Source organism: Marmota monax, unplaced genomic scaffold (assembly GCF_021218885.2).
Source record: "Marmota monax isolate L192 unplaced genomic scaffold, Marmota_monax_Labrador192_F-V1.1 WCK01_AAM20220418_F8-fsc00014, whole genome shotgun sequence".
In the NCBI taxonomy this organism is placed as follows: domain Eukaryota; kingdom Metazoa; phylum Chordata; class Mammalia; order Rodentia; family Sciuridae; genus Marmota; species Marmota monax.
Window position 1 is genome coordinate 21122687 of NW_026695222.1, and position 16130 is coordinate 21138816.

Below are 16130 nucleotides of genomic sequence, written 5' to 3' on the forward strand. Positions count from 1 at the left end.
GAGGGAAATTCACAGGGACACATTTCTTGGAACTGTGAGGGGAAAAGGAAAAGTGAGGCCTACAGGCTTAGTTTGGAAAGGTACAATGAAACACATCTGTCAGCCATTCTTATGTGGACCCCCCTTGGAAGGCAGAGGATCTGACAGAAAGTCATGAGAGTTTATTTGGCACAGGACTAAGATGGTATGGTCCAGAAGTCTTCCCTTCAAATGATCCAACTTACTGCAAAGAGTAGAAACTGAAGTAGCTTTTGTTCAAATTTCTGAAAATGGGCTCAATCACTTTAAAAACCTTTGACCCCTGGAATGTTTCAAATTTTCAGACTATCCTTTGAGTGTGTATTTGTGTGTGCATAAGTGTATCTGTCACTTTAAATTAAAAAAAAATTGGGTACTACTAGATACTGAGCTTTGTGCTAAGAAATATCATAGAAATAGAAAAGAATTTAAAGGTATAGAGTATCTATCTGTTCTCAAGCAGTACAACCATCATCAATAACTGAATAAAATGACCATATGTAAGACACTGCAATTACTTTATTTTTATTTTTTGTAAATATTTTTAGTTATACATGGACACAATACTTTTGTTTATTTAGTTTATTTACTTTTGTTTATTTATTTTTTATGTGGTGCTGGGGAACAAACCCAGTGCCTCATGCATGCTAGGCAAGCACTCTACCACTGAGCCACAATCTCAGCTCTGCAATTACTTTACATGTATTTTCTCATTTAATTTGATCGTCAGAACACCATGAGCTAAGTACCAACTTGATTTTCTGCATTGAGAAACCAAGGCTTAAATATCTCAGTAGCTAGACTCAGGACCACAAGCTATAGGCTTGTCGATCTGAGTCTAGCTCAGACTCAAAACCAGGTAGGTAGTCCTGATTCTTAACCCACAGCACTTCTGGCTGACAAGAAAACAGACACAACCCATAAGAGTGAACAGCACAAGAGAGTATATCTGAGTGAAGAGCTAAGTTTTGAGATGCAGAACAAAGTACCTTAGGGATTCTGAGGCGAAGTCAAGGGCAGCACCCAGTGTTAAGAGGTGCCACACATGCTGCTTTTAGCTACGTGAACCCAGTCAACGCTGACACACAAACTGTCTCTGGCCTCTGACCCATGACCTAATCATGGGTCTTATGTATTATTTATGTATTATGTCTTCATTCTTTAGCCTCTGACAGAAATACATTTCTGTATGCTTTATGGCCTTTCCAAGATCTCTTTATGGATAGAATCAGCTTCTTTCTCTGATGTGCACAGACTTCTTCTCTGTTTTAGAGACAGGCCAGGCCTGAAGGGAGTGTGAAATTCTCTGAACAAATAATAGATGATATTTGAAGATTTATATGATTGTTTTAACTCTTACCCTAAGCATATGTGAAAATGGTCATGCGGATCAATTGTAACTAGCCTCCTTGCGCTGTGGGAAACAGTAAATATATTATAAATGTCTGAACATAATGTAATGCCACTTCTTCTGTGCTGGTCTCCATGTACCAGAAATCTGTGGGAGTGAATAAATATAGTGTCCCTCTCATGCCTCAGCAGTTTCTTTACAAAGTAGCTGGTCAGAGTAGACCTCCCAACTTTCAGTATATGTGTCTAGGGTCCCAGTATTCAGGAAAGGGAGAAATACCTCCTCTACAAAACAGCCAGGAGTCGTAAGCATATGGGATTTCCTTCTGTTTCCATGGGGTTAGGGAAAAGCATCAACATTTTCTAGAACTTCTCTAGTGAATAGGATGTGCTATAGGTCCTGCTCCAGTGGGGCTTCTAGTTGTTTTCATGAGGTTTACTGATGAGGTGGGGCACCTGAAATTAAGAATGCCACCATCCAGGAAATGGAAAACAATTCTATTTTCTCCAAGAGCTAACTTCCTATTATCAGGGTTGCAAACTGCTTCTCAGTCCTTTGGCTAAGATCAAGTATAGTATCTGTTCTTTTCAGTTTAATATCAGGGTCACATCTTGAACCCTGGCTTCATTTTCCAGCTTCATGTACCAGGTTCCATGCTAACATCTCTTCATAGACTCAAACAATCTCAGCAAATGAACATTATCCCTCTCTTATCTATATAGTACCTGAAGCTCAAGAAAGTTGTCTATTGGGAGGAAGATGCAGGGTAGTCAATTGCCTGAAATATTCAAACCTATTGCCATAGAGCTAGAAAATTATAATTGGGCACCAGATTGAATATCCTGACACCAAGTCCTTTGCTTACTCCACTATGTGCTTCTGACTCTTCTAGAGCCAAGGTTTGGCTTATGGAATATTCATAGATGATAATAATATATGGGATTTTGATGGTCATCTTCATTACAATTAAACTTGTACTCTGCTCTCTTAGGAGAAAAAACAAGTTACTTTAAAGGGGGCTATCAGAGGGCAAAGGATGGCAAGAACTACAATGAACCATCATGGCAGGTTGAGAATGCTAGGGAGAGGATCAGCTCTGACTGGAGTGAGGGATGGAGGAAGACTTAAGGGGAAGTCACAGAGGGAAGAGCTTCTGAGTTCAGCAAAAGTTCCACAGCACAGACACAGAGGCAGGCACACACAGAAGAGTGATTACATAAGAAACCCTTAGATAGAGCTTCTCCGCCTTGTTAACAGAGAGCTCTATGTTCTGGGTGCTGTCCTGTGCATTGTAGGATATTTAGCAATATCCCTGACCTTTACCCACTAGACATCAGTAGCATACACCCACCACCACTGCCCACAGGTTGTGACAAACCAGAAAAGTTTTGAGACTTTGCCAAATATCTGCTGGGGGGGCACACCTATCCCTGGTTGAGAACCACCACATTAGATAAAGATGTGTCAGAAACGGGGATGACTGACTGGGGGAGGAGCAAAGTAAGAAGTGGAGACCATGAAAGAAGGAAGAGGAGGAGGAGCAGGCTCTGAGAGACCTGCTTATCAACTTCCTCAGGTGTGAACTCTGACTACATTAAGCAAGACAGATGGAGCCCAAAGAGAACACATGATGGGGGTTCTCTGAAGAATTCCCAGCTGTAGAATGTCTATAGGAGGAGAGAACAAATTCTACACCTAGGCAACTTGGAAAGGCCAAATCCTTACTCTCTTTTCCTTTTGGTAAGTTGAAGCAAGGGAGGAAGATGCAGGGTAGTCAATTGCCTGGAATATTAAAACCTATCTGGGAGACTTGAGGGGATGTGGATTAGGAGAAATTCTGATCTGTGATATGTCTCTGACAACAATGCCATCCTTATCTTCTCAGGTTATCTCCCATCCCCCTCACCTCTCTACCTTGAGCTGTGTATTCCTGAGAGGCAGGAAGAAAGGAGAGAAGGGGAAAGTGAAGATGAGAGAATTTTGAGGTTCAAGAGAGCTACTGAAAGAGTTCATAAATAGGACCATATTTCTCAGTAAAAAAGAAAACATGGCAGAGCTAGGGCAGGGGAGTTACAGAAAGGAAAGCAGCAGAGAAATAAATATTTTCCAAAATGTTAACTGAGTGCCAATCCTGGGCATGGTACACTGCATGAGTTACCACGTTCATGTTCACAACATCATGTAACACCTGGGCATGGAGTGGACATTACAATCATTTTTATAGAGGAGAAAAGTGAGGTAAAAGGAGGCAAATTCACGGACTAAAGGGCCTCCCAGTATGATCAGAGCCCCAGGTTTAGTTTGTAGATTCCTCTGTGCTGTGTCTCCTCGGAGCTCCCACAACCCACAGCCTCTTGCTGCTATGGGAGATGTTACCACTTTCCCTCTGGTCTATTTGCTCCAGTGGACTGTCAGGCTCTGTGTTTTGAGTTCCCTGTCTCTGGCATTCCCTTATGTGCCAGGCACAGGCCCTAAAGATACTAAGGAAGCAAGAGTTAACACTGAGGTGAACAAAGGACCAAGGAGGCCCAGCTGTGTGAATTCACAGCAGAACTAATGAGCACATCCAGTTACATAACCACTTCTCCCACTCGGCTCGGCAGCCACTAGAGGAGAGCACAGCTATCTTTCTATTCCTGAGCTTTATATAATAGTGACTATGTTTGGGCAGGGGAACATGCTACAGCTTCACAGCTCTGTCACATTAGATATTGATTTTTTCCTAAAAACCTAGCATATTTTTCCTTTTACCAGTGATGCAGTAAAATAATATAGATTCAAGATTAAGATATTTAAGATTTAGATACTTTCCCCACATTTCTACATTTTTTTCTATCTCAAAAAAATTCATTATTATTTCTGGTTATACTTTGAAAAACAAATGAAGGGTGAAAATAAGCTGCTGAAGAGACAGCTTACAACATTCCATTACCCCAGCCCTCGGTGCTTTGGTAACTCAAGAGAGGGTGATCTATTGGCCAGCACAGAGTAGGCTAGGCTTGTTTTGGGCCTTTCCCATCTACCTCCTGGGACCTGCCCCTGGAATCCATGACCTCATGACTGAAGAATTAATGTTGCATAGAGACAACCATTCATTTGTCCTGGGGCTTGACTAATGGTGATTTTTGCTGAGTAAACCCCTTCTTTAGATACAGTTACTTGAAAAATGTTTTCTGAGACCTTTTAAAGCACACATTGACTAAAATTTACATCAATTCATGTTAATTCTAAAAGGTTCTTTAGTTTCTAAAAGCTATAGTTTGTTTCTAACATAAATTGTTACACATACACCCTTGAAAATTTAAGTATATGTACTCATTTACACTTTGGGCTAATTTGGTTGGGTCTTCCTCCAAACCAATTATTCCACAATGGTGAGATTTTAAGAAATGAAATCATGTATCTGAGGTTTTTAGAGGATAACTGGTTAAGAAGATAAATAGGCTTTTGAAATATTTATTATATTAGCATTGACACTAATATCTATGCATTAGTGGTGCAACTATTTTTATTTGTGAGCTCTAATAAAGAGTATACATTTTGAGGCTTGCTAAGCACCGTGACTCAGTTATAGCAAGTACTATTCAAGGGTGGCACGTCACTGAGTTTGGAGTTCCATCCCTGACTTGGCTACTTCCTAGTGCAGTCAGTTGGGTCTTGGGTGAAGTATTGAACCTCCCAAACCCCAGATGGGAACCATTTGAGTGCAAACAGCACTGGGTTCACTATGAAAATTAAATAAGACAGTATATGTGAAAGTGCCTTTGAGAGTTCATTAGAGGTCTTGAGCTTCTTGCCTCCCTCCTTTCGTCCTGTACCCAATCACAGAGGTGACCCTGAGCACTTCTCCTCTTGCTGTTGGACTACTGCAGTAACTTCATTACCTACCTTGCCTGCACCCTGTCATCCCCATGGAGTCCTATAAATCACAACCGTATTGCCAGAACACATATCACTGTCTTCAGTGACTTACTGCAAGAACCCATTTCAGGATGGTGTCATAGTCTTTTTTCTCTTTCTTTCTTTCTTTCTTTTTTTTTTAAGTTGTAGATGGATACAGTACCTTTGTTTTATTTATTTAAAATAAATAAATAAAACAAAACTCAATGCCTTATCAGTGCTAGGCAAGCACTCTAACACTGAGCCACAACACCAGCACCACAAATTAGTCCTTTTTCAGTCTGGTGCCACCGGCCCTTTCTGAGCTCACGGCTCTTTGCAAACTCCTTCCCACCTTGACCCTTTCAGGGTTATTCATTCTCCTGCCTCAAGCATTTCTATACCTCATATGGCCTACAGTAGAAATTCCAAGCTATTTCACCCAACATCTGAGCAGCATGGTATCTAGCCCCGTCCCCTCCAGTTTCATTCTCTTCCCTCCTCTTACATTATAACCAGGTATAATTCTACTTATAGTACCTTAAACCCCTGCTACATCACCACTCCCCCATTATTTGCTTCTCTTTTCCCAGAATATTCTTTTCTCATTTATTTGGCAAACTCCTAAACAGTCTCCAAACCTCACTCAAATGCTCCACTCTATGATCTAGTCTGTCTTGTACTATGTCTTGTAGCTTTTTTATTATGCACTTGCCCCACTACCATAAAATGATTTTTCATGTTTTCTTATAATTCATTGACCACTATAAATATCTTCTTTGGAGGATGGACCACCACTCAGCTTTCCACAGAGCAGCCACTTGGGAAGTGTTTGTATTGTTGAACAGAAGCTGCTTCCAACCTGGTGGGTAGATAAGATAAAATTCAGGGCATATGAACTTAAATATGGCCTGAGAGGAAGCAGGCAGAGGGAGAATTCTACCTTGTTCCCATTTAGAATGTTAAAAATGTTTGTGACTGCCAAAGCTCAGGAAAAGAAACCCCTTTTTATGTGGTTCCAACTCACTCTAAAGAGTTGATTATATTTACCTAAAATCTGGTGGAGCTCAAATCTATTTCTCTCTCTGCAGAGTCTCATTCTTTTTTAAGTTCCCTACTCTGTGGAATAAATGTGGGCAATCGTTTCTGCAGTTTTTGGCGATGCCAGTTTATGGCTATGTTTTTCTGTTCACTGAATTGGCTCATTTCTTCAGGAGAACAAACTGTTCTGTGCCGAAGTAGGAATTGGCTGGGTTCTAACAAAAAGCAGCCCCCCCCCCCAACAGTGTTTTTGCAAAAGACCCAAGTCAATTTATAGCCAAGTAACAAAAGGTCAAAAAGGTTAGTCAAGCAATGGGCGTAATTCCTGTGTGTCACAGCCAATAAAGGAAATGGGTGGGAATAAATTGTATGCAATTTTAACCTGAAATTATTTGTACAAAACTACTATTGTAAACGATACAAAATGATCCATGCCTTTCAACATAAAGAATTTCTCACTTTTTTTTTTAAAGGACATTTACTGTGGAAGAACTAAGATGATCTCAAATCCTCACTCACAAGTAAAACAAAACTTTTTTCACATTAATTTATAGAAAAAAAAATTGGTCATTGCTTCATAGTCCTGAAATAAAAATTCACAAAAAACCAATATCTTCCAAATTATGTTGAGTTAATATACAAATATGTAACAGCAAATCTGCTATTATGTATAATGCACCAATAAAAAAAATTTTAAAAATTAAATACCTTACAGTTAAGTCACAAATACAGCTTGTGGAGATGAATTGAAGATGAAATCTTTACCAAAAGGGAGACAATAATGATCAAAAAGACAAGCGAGGAAAAGGCCTTACAAAAGTGACAAGTATGTTTTAATAGTTCTAGAAGTATGACAAACTATTGCATTATTCAACAAACATAAGAACAACAAGAAAAGCCTGCCTTTAAAGCAAACATGAAGATGTGACATCACCAGCCAAGCAAGTAGAAGACAGATGAGTAATAGTGTGTACTGGATGGCTAACCAGGCGAGGCCCATGGGTCTGTGCAGTGAGTGGGCCTTTCAGATTTCAATGTTGCTGGAAGGCCTCCTCCTCCAACCTCTTTCCATTTCACTTCATGAAGTTTAAAGTATTCACCATTCAAAACAATCTTATTATCTAAAAGATGAAATAAATAGACATTGTCAGGGTCCAGACAAGATGATATAAGCTCATTTCTCCCCTGACCTCCCTGTAAGTACAATTATAAACCCTGGAAAAACACAAGATGCAACAGAAAAAGAAGTCTGAAAAATGCTAAAAAGAAGGTGAACTAGTTAGGGACCCCAGGACTGGAAGAATAAAACAATAGCAAGATATCTTGTGACTCCCTTCCCCTACTCAACCAAAGGTGCAGGCTCAATACTTACCAACCCCCCAACTTAACAATGCCTTGGACTGAATGGAAGCTCCACTGATAAGACAGGCCAGTTGCCAGCACCAACAGGATAAACCTCAGGACCCCACTGACAATAACAGAGTAGTCTGGGGAATTCTCTCCCCTCCCTACAAGGCCTCCAGGAAATATTTTTTTTCCCAGCAAGATGAGTCTCTCCCACACCTAGAGGAACCAGGCAGCATGGCCTGGGAAAACTTTACTCGCCTCAGACAGCACCAAGAGACCAGTGAGTGTACCAGCAGCACCAGATAACCAAGTGGACCAAAAGAGTATTACAAAAGCTCTGAAAAGTACATTGGCATTAGAACCACAAAAGTAGACACCAACCCATGGATTAAACCAAAGCAGAGTAAGTGCCTGATAAAATAGAAATTTAAATAGTACCTGGAATCTCCTAACAGACAAATTATCTAAAATAGAATTGAAAATCATCGGTCATACCAAGAATCAGGAAAATCAACACTTGAATGAGAAAAGACAACTGACGCCAACACTGAGATGAATCTGATGTTGAAATCAACTTCCAAGGATTTTTAAATGCTTCAAAAAGCAATTAAAAGTTCTCTTGAAATAAGTGGGAAAAAAATTTAATTTCATCAAAGAAATAGAAGTTTAAAAAATAACCAAATGTAATTTATAGAACAGAAAGATAAAATAACATAAATGTAAACAAAACCTACTAGACAGGCTCAATAATAGGATGGAAAGAACAGAATCAGTGAACATGAGGATGGATTAATAGAATTTACCCAATCCAAACATAAGAGAAAAATGGGCCAAAAGCAAATGAACGTAGCTTTGTGAGGGTATACAAAAGATCCAATATTCATATCATCTGATTCCCAAGGGAGAAAAAGAGAGGGTGAGAAGAGTATTCAAAAATATAAATGACTAAAATTTCCCCAGATTTGGTGAAAGACATAAACCTACTAATTCAAGAAGGTGAACAAACCTCAAATAGGATAAAGTCAAAGAAACTTACACAGGGACACATCATAATAGAATTTCTGAAAATAAGAGACAAAAATTTTTTTGTTTTTATATTTATTTTTTAGTTTTAGATGGACACGATACCTTTATTTTATTTTTATGTGGTGCTGAGAATCAAACCCAGTGCCTCACGCATGCTAGGCGGGCACGCTACCACTTGAGCAACATCCCCAGCCCCGAGACAAAAATTTTTGAAAGCAAATAAATACAATGACACTTGTAAGGGACTATCAATTCAAAATGACAACAGATTTTCCTATCTGAAATCATGGAGGCCAAAAGGAAGTGCTGAAAAATTATGAGCCATGAATTCCAAATCCAATGGAACTATACTTCAATATTGGAGGGAAAAGACAGTCTCAGATGAGAATTAAAAGAAAAAGAAAAAAACACTAAAAACACTATGTCATTAAAAAAAAAAAAAACCTATCCTTAAAAGAATGGTTGAAGGAAATTGTTCAAACAAAACAAATAATAAAGGAAGAAATCCTAGAGCATCAGGAAGGAATAAAGAACTAAAGAAAAAGCAAAACTATGGGTACAGACAACAGTGAGTTTTATAAATCAAATTTGTTGACTAAAGCCCAAATCATAACATAATCAGATGACCAATACAATTATATTTAAAAGGGGGAAGGTAAAGGAACCTAGATGAAAGTGAAGTTTCCATGTTTTTTACTCAAAGTGGTAAAATGTTGATAGCAGTGGACTGTAATAAGTCACACATATAAGTCATAACAATACCTAAAACAATCACTAAGAAAATAATACAAAGAGATACTAAGAAACACTGTAAAAAGTCAAAATAAAATCCTAAAAAAAAATGTTCAAATAACCCAGAGAAAGGCAATAAAAGAGAAACAGAAGAATGGAAAACAGGAAACAAAACAAATTATAAAATGAAAAATTAAAGCTCTAATATAAGAATAATCACCTTAAATGTAAATGGTTTAAATATGCCAATTAAAAGGCAGAGATTGGCAAAGTGGACAAAAATACAACCCAATTATACATGCTGTTCACAAGAAACTCTCTTCAAATTCGACAAAATAGGTAAGCTAAATATAGTCCATACAACAGATTATCAATGCATATTTTAAATGATGCTTATGAATATTTTTAATGATACAGGAAATGTATTTAATGTATTATTTAATAAGACATGATAAATCAGTAAACAAATATTCTAAAGGCAATATATGAAATGTATAGAGCATGATTTCATACTTTATATAAGCAATTCTAAATAAATGGCTGAAAGGAATACTATTCAAGTTATTAGTAACCGAGTATGCTTTTCAGATTATCTACCACAAAAAATAATGCTTTTATTGTCAGAAAATAATGTTATTATAAAGTTTTTTCTTTAATTAAAACAGTCTATTAAAGACAACTGTGCTGCTGCCTATGGGGAAAAACTAATCTTTATCACTGGTAGCATCACACTGATATGGATCTTTCTACTGGTGAGTTGGCTGTCCACCCATTCCTGTAGAGGACTAGAGACACAGGCAGAAGAGAAATATCCTTCTTTCAAGCTTTAGTATGAGATACAGGAGTGTGGGGGTGGGGGGAGTGCAAGTGGAATGGAGAAGCACAGAGATGGCAGTGAGGAGAGAGTACAGGCAAGGGAGCCAGTCCGATGGACACCTGCCTCACTTCTAGTGATTTCTAGAGTCACTGCTCCAGGTCTCCACAGGTCTGGTCACTGAGTTAGTTCTTGTGTTTCCTTACTCCATTATCCAAGACCACATGAGTATGTCTTGGTGCCCCCCAGCCTAACAGAGTAAAAACAGATATCATCCTACCACACTGGGAGCCTCATCAGAAGAAATTCTTCAGTTTTATATTGCTGCATAATTATCAAATTAATAATATTCATCTTCCTTTCTTTTTCAGTTTCTCCTTAACTTTAACCAGGGGCCCTGTGACTACCTTCCTATTTATAACAGGTTCAAGCCTTTTTCTGGCACTTCAAGTGAGAAACCTAAGAAACCATAAAGTAATCCTCAATTCTTCAGCATTCTCTTTTTATATATCCAATCTATGATTATAAAAGAGACACAACACTAAATGCAGAAGGTAGATGATTTCTGAGTTCTCCCATCAGAGATTTATAATTCTTTCACTCTTTCTTAATACAATTGAAAATGAATATTAAAGTCAAAAGTGAAAGAATTAACCAAGAGTCTTTCATGTATGTTTCCTTTTTGATATTATTAGGGCCCTATTAGCAGTCCCTAGGACAACATCTAGACCTCTCTTAATCACCAGTCATAGAAAACTTGCCTTTTTCTCTAGTTGAGAACATGGAATCCCATCTGTAGGATTGCACAGGATAACTCAAAATCAACCTTAACTTTAAAGTACTCTGCAAGGACTACAAGACTATCTTAGTGCCACTACTCTAGCCATTTCCCATGGCTAAATGTCCAACAAAATGAAGTAACACAATTTTACAAATACCTATTATTTGAAACCATGTTAACATTTAAAATAAGATTTTAGCAGCCAGGCACAGTGGCACACACATAATCCCAGTGATTCAGGAGGCTGAGGCAGGAGGATTACAAATTCAGAACCAGCCTCAGCAAATTAGCAAGGCCCTAGGCAACTTAATGAGAGCCTGTCTTCAAATTTAAAAAAAAAAATTAAAATTTAAAATTTAAAAGGGCTGGGGATGTGGTTCAGTGGTTGGTTCAGTGCCCTTGGATTCAATTCCCAGTACCAAAAAATAAAATAAAATAAATTTTTGTTTTACCTGTTGTCTTGCTTTTTGGAGGCTAAGGTGGGAAAAGTATAGATTCTGGAGTCAAAATGTCCTTATTACCTATTAGCTACACAACTTTATAGCTTTTCCACCTATAAAATAGAAATAATTGTGTATACCTCTTGTGAGGATGAGTAACATATTATTTGCAAAATTCTTGACTCTTCTGATACAATTTAGTATTCCCCCTTAGTTTCATTTTTTCCACCTCCTTCTCATTTGTTTTCTTGCTTTATTTTTGAGACTTCAGTGAGTCACCTTAAATTCTTTTAGAACATGACAGAATTTAACTATATTTATTATAAAAATACAAGATACTCCTCTGGAAGTAGGGGTGGGCACTGATCAGGGAGGCACCTTTCTGGGTAATGATAATATTTTGGTAAGAATTTGGGTTACACATGTGTATGCATTTGTCAAAATCAGGCAAATATACAGTTAAAATTTAGAAACAAAACACACAAATATTACCTCAAAAAAAATAAACCTTTAAACAAATAACAACCTCTACTTAATGATATGCATGCTGAAATACAGAGGAGACAACTCCTCAAAAACACAATGGGTAGATGGTTGGATAGAGGGATGAGATGTACATACACTAAAATATTAATGATTGAAACCAGGTAGTGGGTGTATGGTTGCTTGCTATAACATTCTTTCAACTTTGCAGTGTGTCTGAAATTCTTCATAATAAAATGTTGGAAAAAAATGACCACTGGAAAAAAGTGGAAGGCACTCAATATACATTACTTCTCTTCTTGAACCCTCTCCTATAGATAACTAATCCATTTCCTCAATCGCCTATAAATACTTACTAGACCCACATTATAGTATTGCCTAGTATTAGTTGCTTAACTTATACTATAATCCCTCTATACTTTGGTTTCTTCCTCTGTGGAATACCAACTGCATGCACCTTGAGATTTTTGTGAGAACTGAGATAATACATAAGACCTAGCTTAGTACCTGCCACATAACTGGTATTCAATAAAAGCTAGCTGCTGATGTGTCAGTACAGTATTATAGTATATGATTCCAGAATCAGAAGTGGTTGGAAGCCCTGACTCCTGACTGCCTGGCTTCAAACTCCAGCTCCACCAGTTATCACCAGTGTAGCAGTGGGCAAAATCTTTAAACTTTCTGTGGTTGAATGTTCTCATCTGTAAAGCAGGGGTAAGTATCACTTTTATGGGGTTATGATAATATTAATATATATATATATATATATATATATATATATGAGAGAGAGAGAGAGAGCGCGCGCGCTTAGAGAATAAATAGAACAGTGTAAACATTCAAGGTTAACAAACTCACTATGCTAGGTACTCAAAGGACATAGAGATAGATGTGGAAGTCCTTGCCCCCTCAAGGAGTTGATAATTCAGGAGTGGGAAGGCAGTCATTACAAGGCAAACTGGGATATATGCTAAAAGATAAGTGGGGACAATGGACTTGGAATACTTGAGGCAGAGACTGAGGAAGGCCAAAGAAGGCTTCGAGGGAAGGGTGGCATTTGACGAACTGGAATTTGGAGCAGAGAAGGGGAAACAACCTCAGAAATGTGAAAGGACATAGTATAGCCTATTAGAATTTAAGAAAAGGCAGCTCAGGTCAGTTGGGAAATTCATGTCCGAATTTCTGAATCAGCAGGATCAGGATCAGATGGTGGAAAGCTATGCTGATTAATAAAGACTTTGATTCTGCAGAAGAACTTGGAAAAAATGATCCTCTATTCATATATTCCCCTGGATTTGCAGAGCCGAGTCTTATAAATTAATTATGTCAACTAATAACTTATCCTTTATTTTTTCTAATAAAATTGTTCGTTACCTATTGTACTCTTTATATAGAACCCTAGAAATTCATAGTAATTTTTACCAACTTACAGCATGAGGATGTATCTCTACTAATAAAAAGGCACAGAGCTTCTGGAAGAAGGGCCAGGAAAGAGATTACTAACAATGTTGTGAAACTGTGTTAGTTAACACTGCTTTAGTTGGTTCACTGCTTTGAGGTTACAACTTGGAATCTGACCCAAGAGATTAAATTCAGAAAGGGAGAAATGTCCGTGCAGCAGCAAAGAAAAATTGGTTCCCTCTGGATGCTGCCAGCTGGCCACACTGCCTTGGTAAACACATTTCTGATTGCCATTGCACTGAGCAAACCCATTAAGCCTTACCAAAGTGTCTCCAACATCGCAGCCTGAGGTGAGCAATCAGGCCAAGGGCAGGTTTTACAGCTACAGGAACCAAGTGCTGCTTCAAAATTATATAAATTAAACATATTAAGTACACTTGAAAACATCTTTTCAACACAATTGGAGAGAAATTAAGTAGTAATAATAGTTTATTTTAAAACTTTATTTTAAGAAGGAACACTGATAGAATAGAGGAAGAGGATTGACAGGGAGGGAAAAGAGGGAATGGGGAAGTACTAGGGAATACAATCTATCAAATTATGCTATGTCCGTATATGAATATGCCAAAATGAATCTCGTGCGTGTGTGTGTGTGTGTGTATGTGTGTGTGTGTTATGTGCTAATTGAAATAATAAAAACAACAGAAAGGAGATCAGTAGAGGTGAGCAAGTAGATAGGGGAGAGAAAGAAAAAATGCTAGGGAATGATGTTGATCAAATTATGTTATGTGCATGTACAAATGAATAATAATGAATCCCACTATTATGTGTAATCACAATGTACCAATTAAAAATAAATTAAAATTTAATAACAAATTAAAGGCACTATTTTTTAATATAAACTAAGGCTTTTTGGTGGAGGCACCTTTGAGTGAAGTAGGTGAGCTGGTTAATTCAGGCTAAGAGTAACAACTCCTGGTCTATGAGCTTCATGAGGGCAAGCACCATGACTATGTTGCTCACTGTGGTATTCTCAGGGCCTAATCCAGTGTCTACCATGTAATGCTTTCTCACAAAATACTTGTTGATGGAATAAGTCTAGTCCCTAGCTTTGTAAATTCAGAAATCTCATCTTTATAGTTCACCAAAAGGTCATTCAATCCTTAATTGAGTGGAGGTAGAAATGACTTGACACCAACCAAACTCAATGAAGACAAAATAGGTTTCCCTCTCATTTGTAGAAGGGGTATAACTTTCCAGGAGCCTTGTTGTTCTTGTCATTCATCCAGAGCTGTCTTCCTAATATCAGAGCATCTAGGAAACAGAATCCTAATCTGACTGATGCCTGAGGAACAAATTTAGAGCTCCCTAGGAAGTCTTCAACTCACATATCTAGCATGCCCAGCAACCAGAATGTCTCCCTCAGGCCAATGTGGTATCTCCCCTCCTGCAGAGCACACAAGATCTTCTCTGACAGAGCCTCATTCTCTGAATCCCCTAGACTCAATGTAGACTCCCAGTCTTCTATCCCTGTGCACCATTTTTCATCTAAGCATGTTGCAACTCCTAGATTTTAAGATTTTTCTGCCCACAGTGCATTAGTTTGGCTATTCCCCAAATGACAATGTAGAGACCTTCATCTATACATGCCTCCAGAGACAGCTTGGGTCTGGCCACCTGCATGGATATGCACCAATTTTCAGGTGACTTCGCCTCAGCAGCAAACACTGAGGCAATATCTTCAGAGAACTCCATGGTACTAAGTGATATCTTGGGACCCACATATAAGACCCATTTACAATTTTTTTGTTAAGTGCTTGTATTAACTAATTTTCTACTCATTTGGCCTCATAAAAATTTTAGGAAAATTTCCCATCAGCATGACTTTTCAATAGTGTATGTTTTTAAAAGCTCCAGACAATTAAATATATTAGAAAATGAGCCTAGTGGCAACTCTGTGGAAAGTCATCACTAGAATTTACCTAAGCTTTCTTTTATATTCGTAAGCCAGTTTCTACCAAGAGCAAATAGTTTCTCTAACCCTATGAGGGCTTTTTTTATTTGAAAGAAAAATCAGAGAAAACAGGCAGATTTTATAAGGAATCTTATTGAGATTTTTTTAAAGCTAATTTTAGACTTTTGGAAAAGTTACAAAAATAGTCCAAAGAATTTCCATATATCCCTGATTCAGCTTCCCCTGATGTTAGAATCTTACATAACCATAGCATATTTAACAGAAGCAGGACACTAACATTGATATAATGCTATTAACTAAACCAAAACCTTATTCAAATTATACCAGTGTTTTCTACCAATGTCACTTTTCTGTTCCAGACTCCTATCCAGGATCCTTGGTATATTTAGTTGTCATCCTCCTTAGTGTCCTGCAGTCTGACAATTCCTCAGTATTTCCTTATCACTCATGTCCTTGACATTTTTAAAGAATATTAATTGGTGTTTTGTTTATTGTCCCTGATTGGAGTTTCCTGGTGTTTTCTTCTGATTACACTGAGGTTATGCATTTTGGGCTAAAATACCACAGAAATGATGTTATTTTCTTCTTAGCAGTATGGGGTTCAATATGTTACTGTGTCTTACTTGCTGGTGATATTGCTATTGATCTCTTGATTAAGGTGGTTTTTCCACTAAAAGTTACCATATTTTCCTTTAGAGTAAAGCAAATATGTTAAGAGTAATTTATTTGAGACTATGAAAATTCTGAGCTACATTCCTACTCTTTGTATTGTCTTATTTTGAGACAGGGTCTCACTAAGTTGCTGAGGCTGGCCTTGAACTTTGGATCCTCCTGCCTCAGCTGCC

The 16130-nt window shown here is 37.8% G+C and overlaps 1 protein-coding gene and 1 pseudogene across 13 annotated transcripts in view; one reads left to right on the top strand and one right to left on the bottom strand.

Moving 5' to 3' along the window:
* Window positions 1-16130, bottom strand: part of Zhx3 (zinc fingers and homeoboxes 3) — a 144091-nt gene that overhangs the window by 54129 nt on the left and 73832 nt on the right. The window lies entirely within an intron of this gene.
* On the top strand, window positions 1909-2037 carry LOC124086016 (U2 spliceosomal RNA; annotated as a pseudogene).